The sequence below is a fragment of the Podarcis gaigeae genome (assembly GCF_964106915.1).
Source record: "Podarcis gaigeae genome assembly, chromosome: 9".
In the NCBI taxonomy this organism is placed as follows: Eukaryota; Metazoa; Chordata; class Lepidosauria; order Squamata; family Lacertidae; genus Podarcis; species Podarcis gaigeae.
In genome coordinates, this window is record NC_139685.1 from 50,116,988 (window position 1) to 50,139,633 (window position 22,646).

The window sequence follows — 22,646 nt, forward strand, 5'->3', positions numbered from 1 at the left end:
TTTTTGCTAGACTTCTGGCATCACAGTAGCTTGGGGGTGCAAGGCAGGCTGAGTGATGGTACACACAACTCTGCCCTCCAACATCTTGCCACTGTCGTTCATCACTTAACATTTGCTGCCAGATGCAGCCATCTCATGCTGCCTAATGGGAGGGCTGGCTCTGGGTGTATCTGGATGTTATTGGACTGGACTCCTCAAGACTGCAGGCAAGGGATCAGTAATAATAATAATAATAATAATAATAATAATAATAATAATAATTTATTTATACACCACCCATCTGGCTGGGTTTTCCCAGCCACTCTGGGCTGTGTATGCATTGTGCATTTGACAATGCAAGCTTGATTAATTCTGAAGAATCTTTTGACGCTTTTTTCCAGTCTCAGATCAATATGCTGAAATTTATTTCACTTGGCAACATGATACTTTGGCAGAAAAATACAGAGCAACTGGTCAAAGGGTATCTATAACTCTTATTAATGTTCAAAGTTTTAAACATTTCTAATGCTGTGGATCATAAGGAATCGTTTTTGCATAAGTTGATGTCAGTGAGGGATCTCTTCTATAAAAGATAACCAGTTTCCTAAAGCTGCTTAAGTTCATTATTTGCTATTCTTTTCTTTTCAAAGTGATTCTCTTAAGACAGTATTTTTAATGTACTGAATCTGGAGTGCAGCTTTTCTAACGTGGCATAAAACCTTGGCCCTAAAAATTGTGGCAGTCTATCAACATTTCTGCCGAGCAACTGTTCTGCACATTGAAGCTTTGGAGAAAGAAATGAGCCAAATTCGACAGATAGTTAAAAAGAAGCATAAATCTGCAGAGAGTCTCTCTGTGCTCCAGTTTCTGAGAGACTCGAAGCCCCGCTGCTTGTTGTGGGAGGGCAAATCAGCAGCAGATGTCAAGGGCACGGAGCCCTAACTTAAATAATGGAAAATAAATACAATGAACATGTCAGAAAGTTCAGCTGCTGAAATGTTGCAGACTGTTAAATGCTAGAGACCTGTGTGGTTGTTTTCAACTCAGTGTGCAGCACTCCAGCAGCCTCCTTCACCTTCTCAGTGCTCCTCAAAGTGGTCCTGGATTTCTCATCAGAGTAAGCAAACAGTAGTATTCTTATCAACTGTCTGGCAGTGTGAAAGAACAATCTTGCCTTTTGAGTTATTTTTTAAAGCTGCTCAGTGTTGTTTCACTTGCTTTGCAGGGCCTTCTTGCAACCAAGACTTTAGACACTTTCGGTTGTGCACACGTGGCGAGCAGGCAAGCCTTTGCCAAACGTAAGAGTGTCTCCTGCAATGAGAACCACTAGCAAAAGCATTGCTTATCATCAGAATACAAAAGGAGCAATGTAGCCAGAAACACATGGTGTGGGTGATAGCAGGAAGACCATCAGAAGAGAAGATCCCCAATCTTATAGCCACCTTTGATGGCCTGCTATGATGCAATTATTTGCAAGTTTCCTCACATGGGGGAATATACTTATATGGGCCTCTGTCACAGTCCGGTTCACAGGCGATCAAAGTCCTGGCTGGGGACATTGGGACCGGGGGCAAGATGATGGGGTGGGAGCAGGAACGGGAGTCCAGAAGCCAGGAGTCAAGAAGCCAAGGGTCTGAGGGTCAGGAAGCAAGGAGTCACGAAGTCAAGGGTCTGAGGATAAAGAAGCAAGGAGTCATGAAGTCAAGCATCTGAGGATCAAGAAGCAAGGAGTCACGAACTCAGGCGTCCGAGGATCAAGAAGCAAGGAGTCAAACACAGCAAGGCAGGGAACGTGTTGCTGTGGCAAAGAGCCAAAGGGAAAATGCTGACCTTATATCCCTTCCTGGCTCTTGCCACCAGGTGCTGTGAGTTACCAATCGGCCTCACCTGTGTGGCCACACCTTGCCTCTTCAGAACAAACATAGGAAGGCCCTGGTCCAGCAGAGTCCTACTGGTCACAGGGCCTGGCTCCTGCACGCACACCTGATAGCCTCCCTGCACTAGGCTGAGCTGGTATGATTGTTTGAAATAGGATGGAATGCCTTTCCATTTCTTTTTCAAGTGGCCCTCTAACTATCCCACTTATTTTCAATGGTTAAAAAACCATTCTGAGATGCTACACAGAAAAGGTTACAGCATTATTGTCAAAAGTCACTAGCTCCACACCAGGGCTGTTTGCGGAACAGGCATCTGGATGGACAGCTTCTTCCAGCAATCAAAGCCCCAAGCCCAAAAGATGCTCTTCTGGGCTTAGGTCTTGGAAGAAGAGGAGACTCTTTATCCAAGTGCCCATATGCCTCTTCAGTGCCTACCTGCTGGTTCCTCTCACCACAAACAGCTCTAACCTGGGCAAGGTTTAAAGATGGAAATGGACCCTAACATTTTAATTTAACAATAGTTGGAAAAAGAACATCCATCATGCCAATTGCACAATGATAATATCTGGAACTTCGTTTTGAACATATGCTCTGCCCAGTATTCTTCCACGTTTATTTTTTATTTTTTAATAAAATCAAGCTGCTCAAACAAGCAGCCACACCCTTCCCCTTGCTAGCTGCAAAGAATGTTCTTTGAAGGAAACAGCTCTGAGCATGCTCAGACTACCCCTCAGGACAGCCCTGCTAGATGGATACTGGTGCTGCCAGTTAGTCTTGTAGCAACATATTAGAAGGAGCAAGAGATTAGAGGTCTGCATTGTAGAGCTGAATTTCAGGCAACCTGATCAGTCATATGGTTCCTTATGTTTAGAGACACATGGGAGGAACCTCTTTGCCACAACTATACTTTTGGATTAGGAATGGCTGGGTGAGGCAGAGTCCTGATTGGTTAGAGAATTGTAGATTGACAGAAAAGTCTACAGAGTTTGTCTGGATTCAAACAGAAGTATAAAATGTGTACGGGCAGGAAAGAGTATGTAGCTTTGAGATTGGGGTGGGTTGGTTAAGCATTTGTTTGACATTTTCCTTTGGAGGGCTGTGCCCTATTAGCTGTAATGGACCATCTGACACTGGTCATTTGGTCCATCTAGCTCAATACTGTATGCACTGACTGGCAGAGGCAGAGGGAACATTCCCAGCCCTGCCTACCTAGAGATGCTGAAGATTGAACCCAGAACCTTCTTCATGCAAAGCAGATGCTCTACTGCTGCTATACAGCCTTTCCCTGATGCACAACTCGCAGCGGCCAACATAACAGGCCAATGTGAGCAAGGCTGGGAAGAAATCAAATCACCAAATCAACATTCCTAGCACAAGGAGAGCTTGGAGAAATGAGGAACCAGGTGCTAGCAGAAACCTCGTCCCTCCAGCTGAGCCTTTAACTGCTGATTAGACCCTGCTGACATCCTCTTCCTCCGACAGGGAGTAACGAAGAAACAATTTCCCGTGTCTCCAAACAACTGCAAATTCCAATACCAGCAAGATCACGCAGTCAAAGTTCAATGAGAGTGTTTCCTTTCCATTTTCTCTTTGTTGAGCTCTGCAGTCCTTTTTCTTTCACCGTCTGATTCTATTTACTTTTTCCCTTCCAGTTTTCTATTTACATTCAGAATATTTATGGCATTTTAAGAATTGGAACTGTATATATACATTCACCAGCTGGATAAGGAGGATACATGATTTCAGTATTATGGAAACCTGGTAACCAATACATAAATTTTCATGTGGCAATAAGCTTATAAAGGAGCAAAGCAGAATGTGGGCACATGTATCTAGTGGGTAAAGAAGAAGAATGCAGGAGATTTGCATGGGAGTGGGTATTTTTGTTCCAGTGGTTAAAAAAAATGAAATGAAAATTATATTTTAAAAATCCACACAGTAAACATGGGGATTCACACATTTGAAGAAACTTCTCTCCCTCCATCCAGTAATTCAGATAAGACTAAAATATAGTTTGCAACTTTGTTATAATGTTATAATGGTGCCTTATTGTTACCTTCCGGCTAATTATGAACCTGCACTGGTGGCCTTAAGGCTGTTCAAATATAAGGAATAAAGATGCTTGCTAGAGTGGCTGGCCTTGAAGAGAAGGATGATAATTCAGCAGAGAAGGTACCTATCCATTTCAAAAGGGTTTAAGTATTGTTGCATTCTCGCCAGTAAATGCACATTTTTCAATGTTTGTAGGTGCAGCTTTTGTAATGAGTGCTGTAATTTAGTGGGGAGAGTGTGGACATGTGACCTATCTGCCTCCTCAGTTTGCTGTTGCTTATTGCAAATGGGCGACTTTGAGACTCCACTCTCCCCTCCTAGAGCACTTTATCTTTCAGACTTGGACCAGAAAGCACTTAAGGCAGAGGAGGGTGGTCTTCAAACAGAGGATTGTCTTTTGTAAAGTAGGACAAAAACTACCATAGACAGAGGTGAGTGACTTTTATCAGAAACAATTTTGTGGGCATTGTCCAGTACATCTAGGTAAAACATGCAACCAATATTATGAAATTTCATACATTTGATAATTTAATGAATTAGTGACAGCTTACTTAGTAGCAACATTGTATTAGTGACAATATCGTGGCACATTTTTACCTGGAGTGGGGGTATTGCTAATAGTATTATTATGATTATGATTACAAAACCCACTATTTTTTTTAACAATAATTACTATTCCTAGGGGTAGGCACAGAACCACCAAGCTTGCTGATACATGGAACAATTTACCATTTTGCATGTGAGTAGGTAGATAGATAAAAGGTAAAGGTACCCCTGCCCGTACGGGCCAGTCTTGACAGACTCTGGGGTTGTGCGCCCATCTCACTTAAGAGGCCAGGGGCCAGCGCTGTCCGAAGACACTTCCGGGTCACGTGGCCAGCGTGACATCGCTGCTCTGGCGAGCCAGAGCTGCACACGGAAACGCCGTTTACCTTCCCGCTGGTAAGCGGTCCCTATTTATCTACTTGCACCCGGAGGTGCTTTCGAACTGCTAGGTTGGCAGGCGCTGGGACCGAGCAGCGGGAGCGCACCCCGCCGCAGGGATTCGAACCGCCCACCTTTTGATCGGCAAGTCCTAGGCGCTGAGGCTTTAACCCACAGCGCCACCTGCGTCCCCTAGGTAGATAGATAGAACTGCTTTAATTTAAACTCTACTAAAGAGCACTAATTATTCATTAAAGTTATTAAATACCGCTAAAGAGAATGAGCAGAAAACACCATAGGAATCAGTTCACTGTGTTCCCTCAAGGAAAGCCTTAAAACGAAATTTTGCCAAGTATGTTCCTTTGATATTTATCAAGTAATTCAGCTCCTAAATAGAAACACATTTTTTGGTTACACAAAGCACAGAGCTGTAGGGGATGGAGCAAATACATGAGTGCAAGCTGGAATGGCAGATAATTTGTTAATGTTTCATAGAGTTGGTACAATATTTGTGAATTCTTGATTTGTGATTGTAGAATGTGTCCTTTTATAGGCATCTGTGTGCCTGAACATATGTTTTTCGTTCCTGAATATTGCTCTGTTTTTCAGATTCTTCTATCACCTTCTCCTCTTGTTCTGCCCAATGAACGAAAAGAAGACATGAACAGTCATTTGACAAACCTCTTTCTCATCACACAAACAACACATTAAAAAAAACAAAGTGTACTTGTTTATTGTATGTAAAGATACATAAGTTCAACAAGCCTGTCTCACAATTAGCCAAGCTTGAACCCAAATGCTTACGCTTAATTTGCTAACTTCTCTGCTAGTCTCTAAATTATGAAAGTCTGAAGGCCAAACTAGACATGACTTTAATCGTGTTAATGCAATTAAAGCACACATTTCTGTTATATAAATAACAGCTGCCTGGAAGCCTGAGCAACCTCTGGACAATGGTGAGGGTGCGGTGAAGTGGAAGTTTAACTCTTTCTCTTCTTGACATCTGAAGGCAGCCCTGTTTAGGGAAGCTTTTAATGTTTGATGCATTATGGTATTTTAATATTTTGTTGGAAGCTGCCCAGAGTGACTGGGAAGCCCAGCCAGATGGGCGAGGCATAAATAATAAATTCTTCTTCTTCTTCTTCTTCTTCTTCTTCTTCTTCTTCTTCTTCTTCTTCTTCTTCTTCTTCTTCTTCCCATGGTAACTGCAGAGAAACCACCTTTAAAAATGTGTTTACTAAGAGGGGGTTTGCTTTATGTACACTATATAACGTTTTGCTGTAAAGTTTACGTTTAAAATACTAAATATCTATTGGCTGTTAGGTTAGAGTTAGGGTTGTCTATAGAAAGCTGGGGGGGGGGTTATGTTCAGGAAGAGGGCTGTAGAATTTCTCTTCTGATTGGCTTGCTGGATAGAAATTCTTGGTCATTCACTGGGCATGGAAAAGTGGTCTGATGGAGGGGGACGAATTCTATGCTACTCAAATCAGATTGGTTGAAGTGTATGCTGGCTGGAACATTAATCGACCACAACTACCACTGTTCAGGGAGAGAGTGTTACTGTGGGAGGCTGGGGGGTTGAGCATGAAAAAGGCAGGCAAGAGGCTACCAAGGATAGGGAAAGTCTGGAAGGATAGTGTCCCCCAAAAGAAGGGTGAAGATTGGCAGAGAGGCTGTCAAAGGGTTTTAAGCAGTGAGGAGATTCTGAAGCTGGCCAAAGAGAGAACTGCCTGCACACCTGGCTCATAAGTAAACTAGCAGAAGCCTTTCAGTACCTGGTGCAGGTGCAAATTGATTGACTGGGGGAAAGCGTCTAAGGGTAATTGGCATATATGTCTGTTAGGGATAGAAACTATGCTTCACAAATCAGCCTTATGTAAATATCTGTATTTGAAAGCAATTGCTGACTATAATAACCATGGCCATATAAAAGCAATAATGAGTCTTAAAGAAAAAGTGAACAATGTAAGTGTAGTTTTTATATTACCTTGCCCTCATAGGCAATTATAATGTTTTGTTTTTTATTTACTTATAAAGTATGTCTGGCTGGTTTTGTATCATGTTCAAAGTCCCACAGCTCTGGGTTATAGTGAAAGATGTCAGTAGACCACATAATATAGCGGGAGTAAAAAAATGAAACCCCTCCACACACTTGATGAATTGGCAGTAGTAAATAGAAGCTCATTCTCTACATATAACCTGGGGTAATTCTCCACAGTCTCAACAAACAACTCTCTGAAGCTTCTATGTCATTTGCTATTTCTAAGGAAGTTTGAATAGGCACCCATTGAGGCTTCTCTTAAATGTAAGGAGAAGCTTCAGAGATGTGGTTTTTGTTAATGAGTGAATGAATTTTTGTTACATTAATTAATGTGCACTACTTATTGCTAAGATATGCTTCTGATCAATTTTCAGAGTATAAAAACCAGCTACACAAACATTAGAATGCAAGCATCCAGAATTAAAATATAAAGTATCAGTATCCCATTGGAGCAGCACAGCATGAAATACAAATTATCTGGACCTTGGTACAAAATGAAAGAGGTAAACTTAAATATCGCCCAGGATGCTCAGGCTTCTCCTTGGCTGACTGTTACATTACCAAAAGCATTATTTTAAATGGCATTCACTGTTGCTTACTGAGAAGCATAGAGGTAAGACAGTGCAGAGGTTGACTGGTGCAAAAGCAGGAGCCTGGCAGGAGCCTGGATTGGCTCTGCCTGTGCAATTACACAATTCTGACTAGCCCATCATCTTGCCTGTCCCCTCTCCCTCCCAGAAAGAAACAGCAACCCACCCTTCGAGAAGCTGGTATAGTGGCTCCAGCCCACCTGCTGAGCTGCTTCTGGCATTCACATAATTAACATCACTTCTAATTTGACCTCAGCTATGCTGGAAGACCTAACCATATGGAAGCAAGCTTAGATAAAGCTGCTATCAGCAGCTGGAACCCAATTGCTATCAAGGTTGCTATGGTATTTTTACGTAATAGTCCCTAGTAATTTGACTTATTAATAATATGAAGGCCTTTTCTCTTATGCCTCTGTTTCCTTTATCATATGTCACACTGATTCTGTATTCCAAGGTACAGAAATAGAAAAGACACCATTTCCAACATATACTTTTTCATCTCATGTCGAAACACAATAAACAAGAGTGGCTCCTACCCTGGGTCTCGTTATTATTGTGGGGATGAGGATTTCTCCAGCAGATCCACTCTTCATTATTTCCCTGTAGCCAAAGACTCAGCTCATTTTCTTCTGACATCCAGATTATTTATTACACTTGTAGTTTTCTTCTCCATCCCCCTGCCACCCGGAAAGGCACCTCTAAGCCTTATTACATTTTGTGGCAGACTTTTGTATTTTTAACAAGTGTATGACAGGGAGAAATTGAATAGAGATACAGTGATGGGGGAAAGCCTCAGTTGTTGGATATCTTCCTGTCGGTGGGAAGCACATAAACTCTGCAGGGGAGAATGTAATCCTAAACACTCCAGGGGTGGTACACTTTTCCTGAGTAACAATTTGTTCTACAAGCTGTGAACAAATTTGTTGGGGAAGGTACATGCTCTGGGGTGGGTTTGCCTATGCAGTGGGGGGGGGGGGGTTGCCCCAGTTTTAGGTTACAGTGTGAGGTTTCTAGAAAGGAGTTGTGGCAGTACTGCTACATTTCTTGGCTGGGGAGAGGTATTATGTGGAACACAGATTTAGAGGTAAGCTTCCTTCTTTCAGTGTCTCAATGTGAGACTATCAGTCTTTCCATCCAGACTATCCAGACTGTCAGTATTTTGCAGGAAAGATTGAACTTCATATCAGGACTTCAAGTTTGCACATTTCAAGTGGCTTGAAAAGTGCTCCATTGCCTTTCCACAGCAAATGAACTTTGTGGTTGTATATTTTGCAGTTTGGAAAGTGATTGGGAAATGTGGGATGAACAAATGACCAACGGGATGACCTGTAAACACACCAAAAGCAAATCAATGTGAATATTCATTGCCGTATAACCACTTTGTTAAACAAATACCAATGAACGTTCAACATGCAGATGATCTGGTAGCAACCAAGTTCCCTAAACTGTATCCAGTGGTTTGACAAAAGTCTTCCTCCCCTTCTCATAGTACTAGACACCTAGAGTCATCAGTGAAGCTGTATGGTGCTGGAAGATTCAGGACAGGGGGGAAAACAAAACCCTTCTTCAGTCAGCACATACTTAAACTATGGATGTATCAATCACTAATTTAAGCAATGGCTGATGCTCATGACTGCTATCATGATGTGGAGCAACTGTGGAAAAGGTTGCTGGTGTAAATAGGCCTTTGGTTTTCTCTTGAAGTTCATTTTTATGTTCTTTCTAATGCTGGTTTGATGATCATTTAAATAGCATGAGATTTTTACTCTCATGGTTGTGGGTTCAAGCCCCACGTTGGGCAAAAGATTCCTTCATTTCAGGGGATTGGGCTACATGATCCTCATGGTGACTTCCAGCTCGATGATTCTATGATCTATGACACTTTCACCTGGGCATTTGACGTGCACAGGTTGCTGTATTAGTCAAAGGAAAATGTTTGCACTTGACACCAGTTTACAGTGCGTACAGTGACATGCTTAGATGGTTAGTTGCCAGTCATTTTATGCTTGAATGCATTTGTCTATTATACTGATAGAACAGTTTCAAAAAGGTGTACCTCTTTCAAAACAACTGTATAAGGCTGAAAGCTTATACACAATTACCTGGGATTAATCTGCATTGAATTCACTGGGGCTTACTTCTGTGTAGGCATTATACTGTCTAATATACTTCATTAGTTTAAAAAAAAGGCATGTTGGCATAAGGTGATCTCTAGACAAAGGCACATTAAGAAGTTATCCCCATTAAGAAGTAACTTAATTTCATTGATTTCAGTATGTCTACTCTGATCTACTCTTAGCTGAATACAAGCTGTAGTTTTGCAGCACACTGCAAAACAGAATTTAATTTATGTCACACTGAAACTGGTAATGCTTGGAAAGCAGTAAGAAATATGTGTCAGGAGTCTCACTTTTCACTTCTAGAGTTTGTTTGGGAATAAATACAAGATTACTATCACTTAGCAACTAGAACTCTAGGTTTTCTCTCTGTGAAAGATCACTTTCAGAGAGCTTCCTCTGCTGGCTACAAAGTTCTCACCATGGCATTCATTTATAGGAAGGGCATGGATCAAGGGCTGGGGTTATGTTTATATGATAAATAGTGAGAGAAAGCTTAAGGCTTGTAAATTCAAAATCTACAAGTCGTACAGTGCTCTGCAGCATTCTCTTTTAACCTAAAACCCCCAAACACTTAAAAAATAAACTCCTACGTTGTTACACTGCAGTGTTAAAACCATGTGTTTAATCTTCAGGCAGCTACAAATGCACCATCTACAAATGCTAAATGTAACAGAGTTCAACAGACTAGGGCACTTGAAACTTAAAAAAAATGTTGCTTTTCAGTTAATATCAGTTGGAAAAACTGACCTCCATTGATGCAGGGCTTCTTCATTCAGGCCTATGCTAAGCCGAATCAAATATTCCTCCTAGCGGATGTTTTAATGAAATTTTATTTAAGAAGTGCTCTCTGTTCCTTACTTATACAGTAAGGATTGAGCTGTACACTACAATAAACATGCTTTAGCAAAAAACCCAAAAAAAGTACTTAAACCGGTTACTTATATTTTGAAAGACAAGCAGCTACAGAATCTCAATCTGGACATATTTTAGATCCAGATTAGGTCTCAGTGCTTGTTTCCTGCCAAAAAAATTCCCCCCACCCATCTGACAGAAAGAGTTGAAACTAATAAGGGAATAAAATCTCCTGACAACTGTCTCTCATTACATTCCAGAGCCCGTAGTCACTGAGTGTGCTCTTATAGGCAGCACACATGCAAATTGCTGTGTGTCAGATGCTGTGTGTCAACAGTTGATGTGTGTCAGTATGATACATGGCAGACATATGCAAAGAGGAACAATCCCAATGATATACAGGACATATTGAGTTGCAGTACAGAAACAGCACACTGAGGATCATGGTATGTATTTGCAGCAAGGAGGAGAAACAGAAGTAACAAAGCTTGCCATCATTTCTAAAAGCCCCAGGAAATTTAATTGCAGTGGAATTTACCATCAACAGCAGCTCTATAGACTGCATGAACAAGTGTCTGCCATTTTTGCTCAGTTCCTGTACAAACTGGCTTGGCCTCTCCTATGCTGAGCACATTCATTCATTCATGCCCACATTCATTACTTGCCTAGGTTGGATACTCACCCTCCATTTCATTCTGAACACAGGAGGGGTGCTAAAAGATTTCACTCTATAACTGAGCACAGTGGTGGCTGATAGGTGTTTTTTTCCACTGATGGCTGTTGAGTGATGGAGAACATGTCTACACCTTTTTGTGGCTCTGCTATTTTTTCTTCTCTTTTTGATGTGGCAGCCATTTTGTGTTATACCACACACACACACACCATCGCAGCCATTTTGTGACTTAACCCACTGCCCTTTCTTAAAATTCCTAATGTGCCCATTGACCCTGGTCTGATCGAGAAAGATTTTTCTGAAGTTCTTATACATGATTCTGCATCACGTAGACAGAATAAATGCAACCTGTATATAACAATGTAGTTGTCTGTCTTGATTCCAGTTTTCATTCTTGACTACATGCAGAGACCTGACTTCAGCATATGTTCAAGCAGAAGTTAAAGGTAAAGGTACCCCTGACTGTTAGGTCCAGTCATGGCTGACTCTGGGGTTGCAGCGCTCATCTCGCTCTAGCCGGCATTTGTCCACAGACAGCTTCCGGGTCATATGGCCACAGCATGACTAAGCCGCTTCTGGCGAACCAGAGCAGCGCACGGAAATGCCGTTTACCTTCCCGCCGGAGCGGTACCTATTTATCTACTTGCACTTTGACGTGCTTTCGAACAGCTAGGTTGGCAGGAACTGGGACCGAGCAACGGGAGCTCACCCCTTGTCAGGGATTCGAACAACCAACCTTCTGATTGGCAAGCCCTTGGCTCTGTGGTTTAGACCACAGCGCCACCTGAGCACACATAATTAAACTTGATATGCTGAGAAAATCAGTTTTCTTCTATGATAGTGCACACATCCTTCACGAGAGGGCTTTGAATCTTCAGCTCATTTACATAGAAGTGATGGACTAAACAAGAGCTGGTCTTTTCTAAAATTATTTGGTAGAAAAGGTAAAAGCCATTTCATCTTTTTTAATATCTGCAACCTTTAACAACCTTTTCATTCTGCAAGATAAAGATATAGTTGGGACTTACAATACAATCCTATACCTGTCCACTCAGAAATAAATACTAATCAGTTCAATGGGGATAACTCCTAGGTAATTCACAGCCATAAAAGGTTACATACCCTAATATGTACGAAGGATTAGCAAAGTGAATCTGTGAATTCTTTTTAGCATCCCCTGTAGATGCTTAGCAAACATTCCCATAAGGCGGGGGGGGGGGGGAGAAACTCTCGCAAAGCTACAAAGCAACTTTTTAAAAATCCTTGCAAATCTTTAGGGATTATCTGAAGACTTATTGAAGAAGTTTCCTCTTTATTGGGATTCAGTACATTTTCCTTGGGATGTGACTTGCAACGATTACTGAATTCCTGCTCTGTCCTTTTCACTATTGAAGATTGGTCCTTTCTTCCTTGCTGGATGTGTTGGCATATGTATGACACATGTATGTTAACTATGTATCATATAAAGTACACCTACTTCCAGAGACAATTTGTTTCACAGAAATTGAGCCTGGCTTGTTCAGTTCCAGTTCTGCACTATCTAGTGCTTTGAAGGCACGTGCCTGTGTTTACTGCTGCCATAAGGAACACACATATAGAGGACAAAAGAGACCGAATGAGTAGGGTGTGGAATATCCTGAAGTGTGTGTTAGGATGGTGAGATTCAGACACCAATGGTTCACAGAATTATGATAAAATGTTTAGGCCAGATGTTGCTGGATTGCAACTCCCATCATCCCTGACCACTGGGTTATGCTGGCTGGGATTTGGAGTTCAACAATATTTGGAAGGCCACAGGTTCCCCTCTCTGTGTTTGCATATGATATATTTGACATTGACAGAGCACTATCTTGTAATACAGAGACTGGTTGTCTAAAAAGGTAAGGACTACGCGAAATCATGTTTGTTTGTTTGTTTGTTTGTTTGTTCATTACAATTTGTATCCTGCATCTCCACCAAGTTGTTCAGTGCAGTATGCATAGGGATGTCTGCTTTATTGTCACACCAGCCCATTGTGGTAAATTTGGCTCGGAGCCTTGTCCAATGTGAGCATTATGGCTAAGAAGAGATTTGAACCTATTCCTTCCTGACCCAGGTCCAAAACTATGCACTACAATAGGGGTAGCCAACATGGTGACCTCCAGATGCTGATAGACTACAACTCCCATAATTTCTAACCAGTAACCATGCTAACTAGGGCTGATAGGGACTATAGTCCTACAGTGACTGGAGGCCATCTCATTGGCTATCTCTGCACTACACGATCAATCTTCTTTGGGTTACTTCACACTCTGCAGTGAAGCTAGGTTGTGCTGTTGTTGGCCTTGGTGAATATGTAAGCTAGGAATCCTGAAACACATTATGGAGACAGACGTTCCTAAACAAATAGTGGGCATATCCGTTGCAGCTCTCAGATATGTGTTTGTTCCTGTTGTGGCTCAAATGCAAACAAAGTAAAATAAGTTAAAAGCCAAATGTTAAGAAGAAAATAATGTACAATACAACATTCCGAAAATGTGCATCCATCCAGATGCAATAAAAAGGACATATCCTACCCCATCTCACTAAAAGATGAGCAGCAGAGTTGAGGTTAACTTCACTGCCGAAAGCCTGGCTAAATAAATATTTCTTAACCTGGTGCACAATGGAAGTATCAGATGCATTTCTCTGGGGAGAGTATTTCACAAACTGAAGAGACCATTATACTGGCGGCATTGGAACAAACACATTCTGTTTCCCATAGAACATCACTGCTAGACAGTCTCCTTTATTGCCCTCCAGGATGCATATTTAATGTTTTTGTCTATGAAAACAGCCAGCATGGAAGGCAAGGGACAATCTTTCTCTTCTGTTCTCTTCTCTTCTCTTCTCTTCTCTTCTCTTCTCTTCTCTTCTCTTCTCTTCCTTCCTTTCTTTTGCATTCTCAGCTTAACCTCTTTCTTCCTGAGTCAAAGCAGGAAAAGTCAAAAGCAGCAAAAGGTTGAAATCCAATTCCCAGTGGCAGCTGATAATTGGTGTTAGTGCAGTGGCCAAGACTGGTGAAGCAGTATGCAATCATTTCTTTGCTGTTCTCATGACTACAAGCACCATAACTCTGGCAAAGGAGTAATTGACAAGATGAGAGAATATTTTTTATTTTTTTACCTCAGGTTTTGCTAACAGGGATGAGAATACAATAGGGAGGAAATAGTTACCCAACCTTCTAAAAAATACCCAAGTCTCTTGGAAAAATAGTTGTAATTAAAAACACTGTCCTATTTAAGATCAATTGGACTAATTCACCTAAGGGTATATATAATCTAAACTTGGTGGATAATTCAACAATGCATTTATTGAAGAATTGAGTTTTTAATGTATTGTTACATACTATTTGGAACTTGATAATACGTTGGGCATAATAATTATACACTGGATATTCAAAAGTGGCAGATGAGTGGATGACCTTCATATTATGTGTATGGTTCTGTTTATGTGTATAGTCAGGGCTGTCTTACCCACAGGGGCTAGGGGTGCAGAGCACCCAGGCACCAGGCTCTCAGGGGCGCCAGGCCGAGAGTCCAGGCCCTGAGAGTTGAGTCTGGGGAAGAATCTGCCTGTTATTCGAAGCGCCGCAGTGGGCTCTTCTGCTGTGGGCAGCTCTGTGCCACAAATTTGGGGGCGACTGAGCCAGTGAGATGCTGAGGCAGCCAGCCAGCTCCACCCTCCTGCGTGCCTGGGACTGGGCAACTTGGGGGGGGGTGGCACCAGGCAGATCTTTGCACCCCGGCGCCGCATATGCTTAAGACAGCCCTGTGTCTAGTTCCAAGCAAGCATCTATGAGTAAAGGTGGGTCTCTGCCTATCACCTCCAAGGGAAATCTGGAAGGTGGCAACTAATAATGGGCCCTTTTCATTGTAGCTCTGTTTTTGTGGAGGAGAGAGTATCGCCTGTGCCAACTTTATCATCTTTTCAGTACCAAGCAAAGGTGTTCTTGTTTTCCTGGACATTTTGACAGCAGCAATTATTTGACCTTTTAGTCTGATTATGTTTTAAATATGTTTATGTATTTTCTATTGTATTGTTGCATTTTATTCTTATAAATCACTTCAGAAATGTATGTTGTGGGAAGTGATTAATAAATTCAGTAAATAATTCACATGATTAATTCAAAAACTATTTTTTTTACTGCTGTTTTATCATTTATTCTTATTTTTGTTTTATTAGTTGTTATTTTGATAATGGTGACGATGATAAGCGTATAGGTCATTGTACTTTACATTAACAGTATCTCTGTCTGGGATAACAAAAATCATAAGGCTAACTTTGCTCATGATGATTTTCCATTTTTGGCTGTATATAATTAATTAAAGCAATGAAAACAAATATATGGATAGTGAGCATTCAAAGTAGGCCTGGGTAGATTACTTCTTCTCACTTTACCAAACTATGAAAATCCCCTCCTATACATTTATTCATCCATCTTCCATTTTATTTACTTCTTAATTTGTCCATTTTGTGCAAAACATTTGCCATGTGCCCTTTCATCTTACTGATTTAAATACAAATATCCCGGTTACTGACATTAGCATTTCTGTATGATTAATATACAGATGATGATGATCTATTCAGCTTTTTAAAAAATTGTGCATTTTTTGTTTTTCGGTTTAAATAAATGTATTTCAGGTATATCCAAGTTCATATGTGGGTTCACATATGATCCCTTCTTATCCTGCATTTAAGTAGAAATTATAGCTGGCAAAGCATGAGACCACCTGCATATTCCAAAGAAATATATAATGAGTGGCCTAGGCCATGAAGAAAGTTATGGAAAAAATACAAATTAAAAGGAGATGATTTTGTTTGATGGAATTCCCATCTTCATGGAAGAAATCTGGAAGCAATGCTGAATAAAGTCAAAGACTCCATTTAAATCAAACTCTTATTATCCTGAGTGAGCTGATTTGTATATTGATTTTTGGAGTGAAAGTCACAGCCATCTTATTCCTACTTCTGTGTTTTACAGCTGACTGTGTAGCTCTCTAAATTAGCAATCTAAATTACATGGGGAGCCCCCACAAATGCTGGAGGATCCCACTCTGTAACTCATGGAGGGTGGCAGGGGGTAGAGGTAGAAATGTGGGGTGTGCTGGAAGGCAGCTTCTCCAAACTGCCCCTTGACACATATGGCTATTCAGGCCAGTATTACAGTCATTCCAATGTCATTATGGCTGTTTATGGTGTTTTGGAAAATCAGTACAGCCATATTGTACAAGCAACTGAATGGAACCATCACAGAAGATGGTTTAGAATGGGAGTAGCCAATGTAGTCCCTTCTAGATGTCGTTGGAGTACTGACCACTGCTCATGGTGGATGAGGATTATTTATTTATTTATTTATTTATTTATTTATTTATACCCCGCCCATCTGGCTGGGCTTCCCCAGCCACTCTGGGTGGCTTCCCAAAAAATATTAAAATACTGTAATACATCAAACATTAAAAGCTTCCCTAAACAGGGCTGCCTTCAGATGTCTTCTAAAAGTCTGGTAGTTGTTGTTCTCTTTGACATCTGGTGGGAGGGCATTCCACAGGGAGGGCGCAACTACCGAGAAGGCCCTCTGCCTGGTTCCCTGTAACTTGGTTTCTCGCAGTTTGGGAATCGCAAGAAGGCCCTCGGTGCTGGACCTCAGTGTCCGGATAGAACGATGGGGGTGGAGACGCTCCTTCAGGATGATGAGAACTTTAGTCCAACAACATCTGGAAGGCACTACTTTGGCTACCCCTGCCTTAGAGGACAGGACCTTCATGCTGTGTTGGCAAACTAGTTGGATTATTTAAAGTTGAAAAACATAATAGCCATATGCCTAATATGTTCACCAGCCTAAGTTCTTTTCGAGAAATGAAACCATATACTCTCCTTGCAATATCAGCTATTGTTAGGTTGAAGGGGCGCTGGGAGATGGCTATATGAGCTTGGTTTCATAACCTTTTTTTGTAAATGGTTCTATTTTTGTCTAATTCTAAAGAAAGCCTTCAAAAGAAATGAAAGCTGAATTTCCACCGAACTGAATTTGACATTTCTGTTATTAATGGTTTATGAAAGACTCCTGATGTTCATAAATAAAATGTGAAGATCCAAGTCCTAGCAACCACCAGACATGATTTTGAAAAAGATTCTCATTGGAAAATCTTTTTGCTGTGGTTGCTTGTAAATGCTGGCTAATTACAGGTTCATTTTTATAAAAAAATAAATAAATAAAACTATACTTTGGAGAATGTGTGAGAGAAAGAACATTCCATCAATGAGGGTGCATGATTCAGATTTGAGTCTTAGTCCACAATGAGTTCATCACAAAGCCTGAACTTAATTTATCACAGTATACCAAGAGATTATTGGGCATTGTCTAAGGAGCCATCGAAACAGGACGAGGGTGGCAGATCCATTTAGATGCCCTGGAATGCAATGACTCATAACAGAATGCAAATGAGGACAGTTAGACTGGCACAGAAAATGGATAGGGGGGCCACAATATTTTCACATTCTAAGAAACAGCTGTGAATTTGTGTGTACAGGTTAGAGAATTTGCCTAGCAAGTTGTTTTTATTATTATTATTAGTAGTAGTAGTAGTAGTACCCCACCCATCTGACTGGGTTACCCCAGCCACTCTGGGTGGCTTCCAACAAAATATAACAGAACACAGCAAAAATCAGACATCAAAAGCTTCTTGATACAGGGCTGCTTTCAGATGTCTACCTACAGTTGTATAATTGTTTATCTCTTTGACATATGATGGGGTGGTGGTGTTCTATTTATTTATTTCATAAAATTTTACACCACACAATTGTAAAAAAACCTCAAAGTGGTTTACAAAAAGAAAAAAAACCCAATAAAATGGAGGGGAAAAATTACAATCATATTTCAAAACATACAAAAGTTAAAATATCAAAACAGATTAAAATTACCTCCTGTAAGGCCTTATATTCAGCTACTGAGTCAATTGAGAACATTTACACCAGTTGGTGACCCAGCTATGATAAATGGCCTATTGGTCAGCATGCGGCTACAATATGCAGGGATATTAATGGTGTTTCACGATTCTTCATTTGTAAAGTGCCCTCCTTGTTGACATTTGAGTAGAAGTGGTTGGAAAAGAAACCCTCTTCATATCCCTTCAATGTAATGCCACATGTTTTTGAACCTATATCAGATTTCCTGACCTGTCTTAAAATGAGCTAGCCTCTGTGATTTTGAAGGGAGTAAGTGCTAGACCTAACTGTCTGGCTCTAGCCATGGGGGTATTATAGAAACAAAGGGGGGAAAGCAGCAAAACCATCATGACTAAATCACCCAGCTTCAGGAGAGGGTCTGCCTCCTTAATGAACCTACCAGCATGCGAGGCCATTGCTCCTCATATGCAGGGCTAATCCACTTGCCCTCCCTGGCAGACGGTGTTTACATTTGCAAATCAATCCCTCTAGCTAGCCATATTGCTTTCATTCAGAAAGGGGAAAGATGGTGACCAGACAAAGATTTTCCAGGCATCCTCATCCCCTCCCTAGGCCAAGAAGAGCAGCCTGGTCCCAGGGCAAAATCGGCTTCAAGTTGTTAAGATGTCAGTCATTCTGAGGTGGGGAGAGAAAGACATGTGCAAGTGACAGGAATACAAATGGGCCCTTTATTGGAGCAATGCTGCTGAAAGATGGACAAATGGATATACAGGCATGTGTACAAAGAGAGAGCTTATAGGATCCACATTCTTTGAACAGTCTGAATTCACATTATGGTCAACTGGAGCGTGGAGAGCGTTTGAAATAAAGAGAGCTCACAACAAATTTAGCTGGGCTTTCTTGCAGGCTTGCTCCCAGAAATACACGAGGAGGAGGAGGAGGAGGGGAAGGATTGCTAATAGGATCCACACAGATGCTTACAAAATCCCACCCTGCTCTTATTGGTGGAAAAGCTTCTTTGGAGGGCCAAGATGCAAGAAGAATGGGAGGGTGTCTAGACCTAGCCAGGCCTCCTGCCAACAGAATTGTTTTGCTGTGGAGGCAAGACTAGAGTAACATCTCAAAAAGAGGAACTGCTGTTCACTTCTAGGTGTTTCTTCAGAGTACAATGGGGGAGAAAGTTGACTTAGTTTGCATTTAAAGGCAAATGTATTTAATACGCAGTTACTGAAACAATATGGAGATTGAAACACAGCCATGCTTTGAAATTCACAATTCTCTGAATTTTGCAATGCAGTTCTCCAGTCCAGTAATGTGTCCATAAATGCAGAAGGGCAAACAGCATGTACATAAAAATACAAATTTTAGCATAGAGAAATGCATTATATCAAGGGAAGTTGCATACAAAAATGTGTACATTAGGAGAAATTCACACAAATATCTGATACATATATACATATAAAATTTTGTTTAAATGCCACCTTCTCACAGTTCAAAGCATTCTTAAGGCAGCTTAAAACATGGAAAACATAACTGCAACATAGCAAAAGTAGTCATAAACAATAAATAAAACATCAAAAATTACACAATGAATTTTCATGACTTTGAAAGTCACAGATTGATGAGGAAATGTGGAGAACTGAAGTTAAGAGAAACTGAGAGAAACTTAAAATGGCAGATTCACCCATCCCTAGTCCAGAACATCCTAGAACAGAGAGGTCCAATGCACATGTGACCCTGAAGGTCTTTTTTGTGGCCTTCAGGAATGTGGCCAATATAAAACACTTGAAATAAAACATTTTCCCAATGTATTTTCTGCTGATGCTGATGATTGCCAACCCAAATATGAACTGAATGGAAGAGGATTTCTCCTGTTTATACTTGTGTCACAGTAGCCTGCAATCCTTCATTGCTTCAGGAGAACTTCAAAATCACATTTTTGATATCACATGGATCTTCTTTAAAAAGAGATATACCTAATGTAGCTTTGCAAAACTTGGCTTACATTTAGATGGCACATTAACTACAGGCAGTAATAAAACAAAATGGTAGCAATCAATTCACACACTGAACTGAACTGAACTGGGCTACACACACAAAAGGCCATGCTTGATGTAGAAAATGCTATTATGCATGCTAATTAATTATGTTGTTGGTACTATGAACATAGGTCAAATTAAAATGAATTCATTAATCAATATAAATTTTAGAGTTAACAGATACTGCAGAGATTAGATCTTCTTTACCTCACCATTGAACCACAATAAACTCCAGGTCCAGATTCATACCTTCTTATATAGAAGCTTGTTCCACTTTGTAAGTTGCCAGATCCCCAGGAATTGCTGGAAAGAAAGAAAAAATGTTTGGAAAGCTTGCTTAATATATATAGATTACACATACATGAAAAAGCTGTAATTCTTCTAGGATTGAGCAATCAACATCCATGATATGTCTGTGGCACTTTTTTACTTTCGCTGAAATAGCAATCATTATGAAGCTATAAATAGCATATCAATAACATATTACTTGAAGGCACTGCAGTGAGTATTGGGTTATAGCACATGTTTGTTTTCATTTTAGTCTCCAGGCAGCAGGGAGCTATTCCCTTTTGTTCTTTAAGTCAAACTAGGAGTGATGGGAAGCAGTTAAAAACCAGGCTGTAGAGGTCATTTTCATGTGTTTCTTGTTAGGAGCAACTGTTACTCAGTTTATTTTTCAGTGCTTTCCTGCCCTTTGGTTATTCCCCTCTGATGACTACAATATAAGGGGGTAGCTGGAATGATGGATAATAATTGAAATCTGATTTGTGTGAGTGAGTGAGTGAGTGAGTGAGTGAGTGAGATTTTTAGCAAGCAATTCAGAAATCACCTAAAGTAGCTTGCTCCATTTAATTAGACTGAGGTAGGTATCTTGTGTAGAAAAAGCTGGTGTAAAGCAAGCCAACATAAAGTAAGCCAGCATAAAGAGTTACACCAGATCCAAACCCTATTCAGCAGCGGGGTGGCGGCAGCTGCTCTGACTACGCTTGGCAGAGGGAAAACAAGCCTTTAAACAAAGGTGCCTGTGCATGTGACTGAACTAAATGGGCCTAGGATCCAGCCTAAGTCTCCACCTCTGCAATGTTCCTCTCTGCCCATTTGGGGAGACTTACACCAATCTCACCTCAGGCAGCCTGAGCAGGTGGGCTGTAGTCTAAACCACTGAGCCTCTTGGGCTTGCTGATCGGAAGGTCGGCGGTTTGAATCTATGCAACAAGGTGAGCTCCCAGTGCTCTGTCCCAGCTTCTGCCAACCTAGCAGTTCAAAAGCATACCAGTGCAAGTAGATAAATAGGTACCGCTGAGATGAGAAGATAAACAGTGTTTCTGTGCACTCTGGTTTCCGTCACAGTATTCGGTTGCACCAGAAGCAATTTGGTCCAGCTGGTCACATGACGCAGAAAGCTGCCTGCGGGCAAACGCTGGCTCCCTTCACCTGAAGCAAGATGAGCACTGCTCTCCATAGTAACCTGTGACTGGACTTAACTGTCCAGAGATCCTTTACTTTTACCTTTTTACACCAGCCTCACATCAGGCAGCCTCAACTCATCTGGCTGAGCCAGGATGAGCAAGTGGCTTCAGCATATTCAACTGAGCTGGGATTGGACAGTGAATGCCATCTGAGCCTGGCTGAGGTAGGAATCACCTGGCAGAGTTGGAGATGTGATGTATCCTAAGCTGCTCATCTTGGTGGATCAGAAAGATTCTTTAGTCCTTTTGAAGCAGTGCTAAGCTGCATTAAACTCAGGCTCATTGTCTTAAGTGGTTTGTGGCTGCACATAGAAAAAATAGCATTCACTGAAGTTGGTAGCTCCAGGAAAAGACTGAAACAATAAGCAAAGATTATGCTGGGAAGGTTGTGTGCCCTTCACTCACAATTAATCTATCTCTTACTCTTTGAAAATAAGTTGCAATATATTCAGGTAGGTAACTGTGTTGGTCTGACACAGTTGAAATAAATAAAAAAAATGTCCAGTAGCACCTTAGAGACCAACTAAGTTTGTTCTGGGTATAAGCTTCTGTGTGCATGCGCACTTATTCAGATACACTGAAACAGAAGTCACTAGACCCTTATATATAGTGGGAGGGTGGGGGTAGTAGGGGTAGTAGGAGAGGGTGATGGACTCAATCGGTATGATAAACCTGTTGATGACTATTAACGACTGCAATTAGTCCTACAGGAAAAAGCAAGGGATAGTATGCAGATGACCAAAAATAGCTTTAGCATATGTAATGAGACAAGAATCCAATATTCTATTCAGACCAGGTTTCTCCATAGTTTTCAGTTTAGTAATAAGTTGTAATTCAGCAACTTCTCTTTCAAGTCTATTTCTGAAATTCTTTTGTAATAAGACAGCTGCTTTGAGATCCTGTATTGAATGTCCTGGGAGACTGAAGTGTTCTCCTACTGGCTTCTCTGTCTTGTGATTCCTGATCTCAGATTTATGTCCATTTATCCTTTGGCGTAGGCTTTGGCCTGTTTGTCCAATAGAGAGATCTGAAGGGCACTGCTGGTATTTGATGGCATACACATTGTTAGAAGATGAGCTATTAAATAGGAAATATATAGGTAC

General features: G+C 41.0%; 1 long non-coding RNA gene across 1 annotated transcript in view; it reads right to left on the reverse strand.

The window, feature by feature from the left end:
- Window positions 1–1,522: 1,522 nt before the first annotated feature.
- The window catches only part of LOC310852573, a 120,297-nt gene continuing 99,173 nt past the window's right edge, over window positions 1,523–22,646 (reverse strand). The window contains exons 2-3 of the long non-coding RNA XR_014568279.1: window positions 1,757–1,861; window positions 1,523–1,688 (exon numbers count right to left, since the gene is read on the reverse strand). This is a non-coding gene — a long non-coding RNA (uncharacterized lncRNA). The remainder of the gene's footprint in view (window positions 1,689–1,756; window positions 1,862–22,646) is intronic.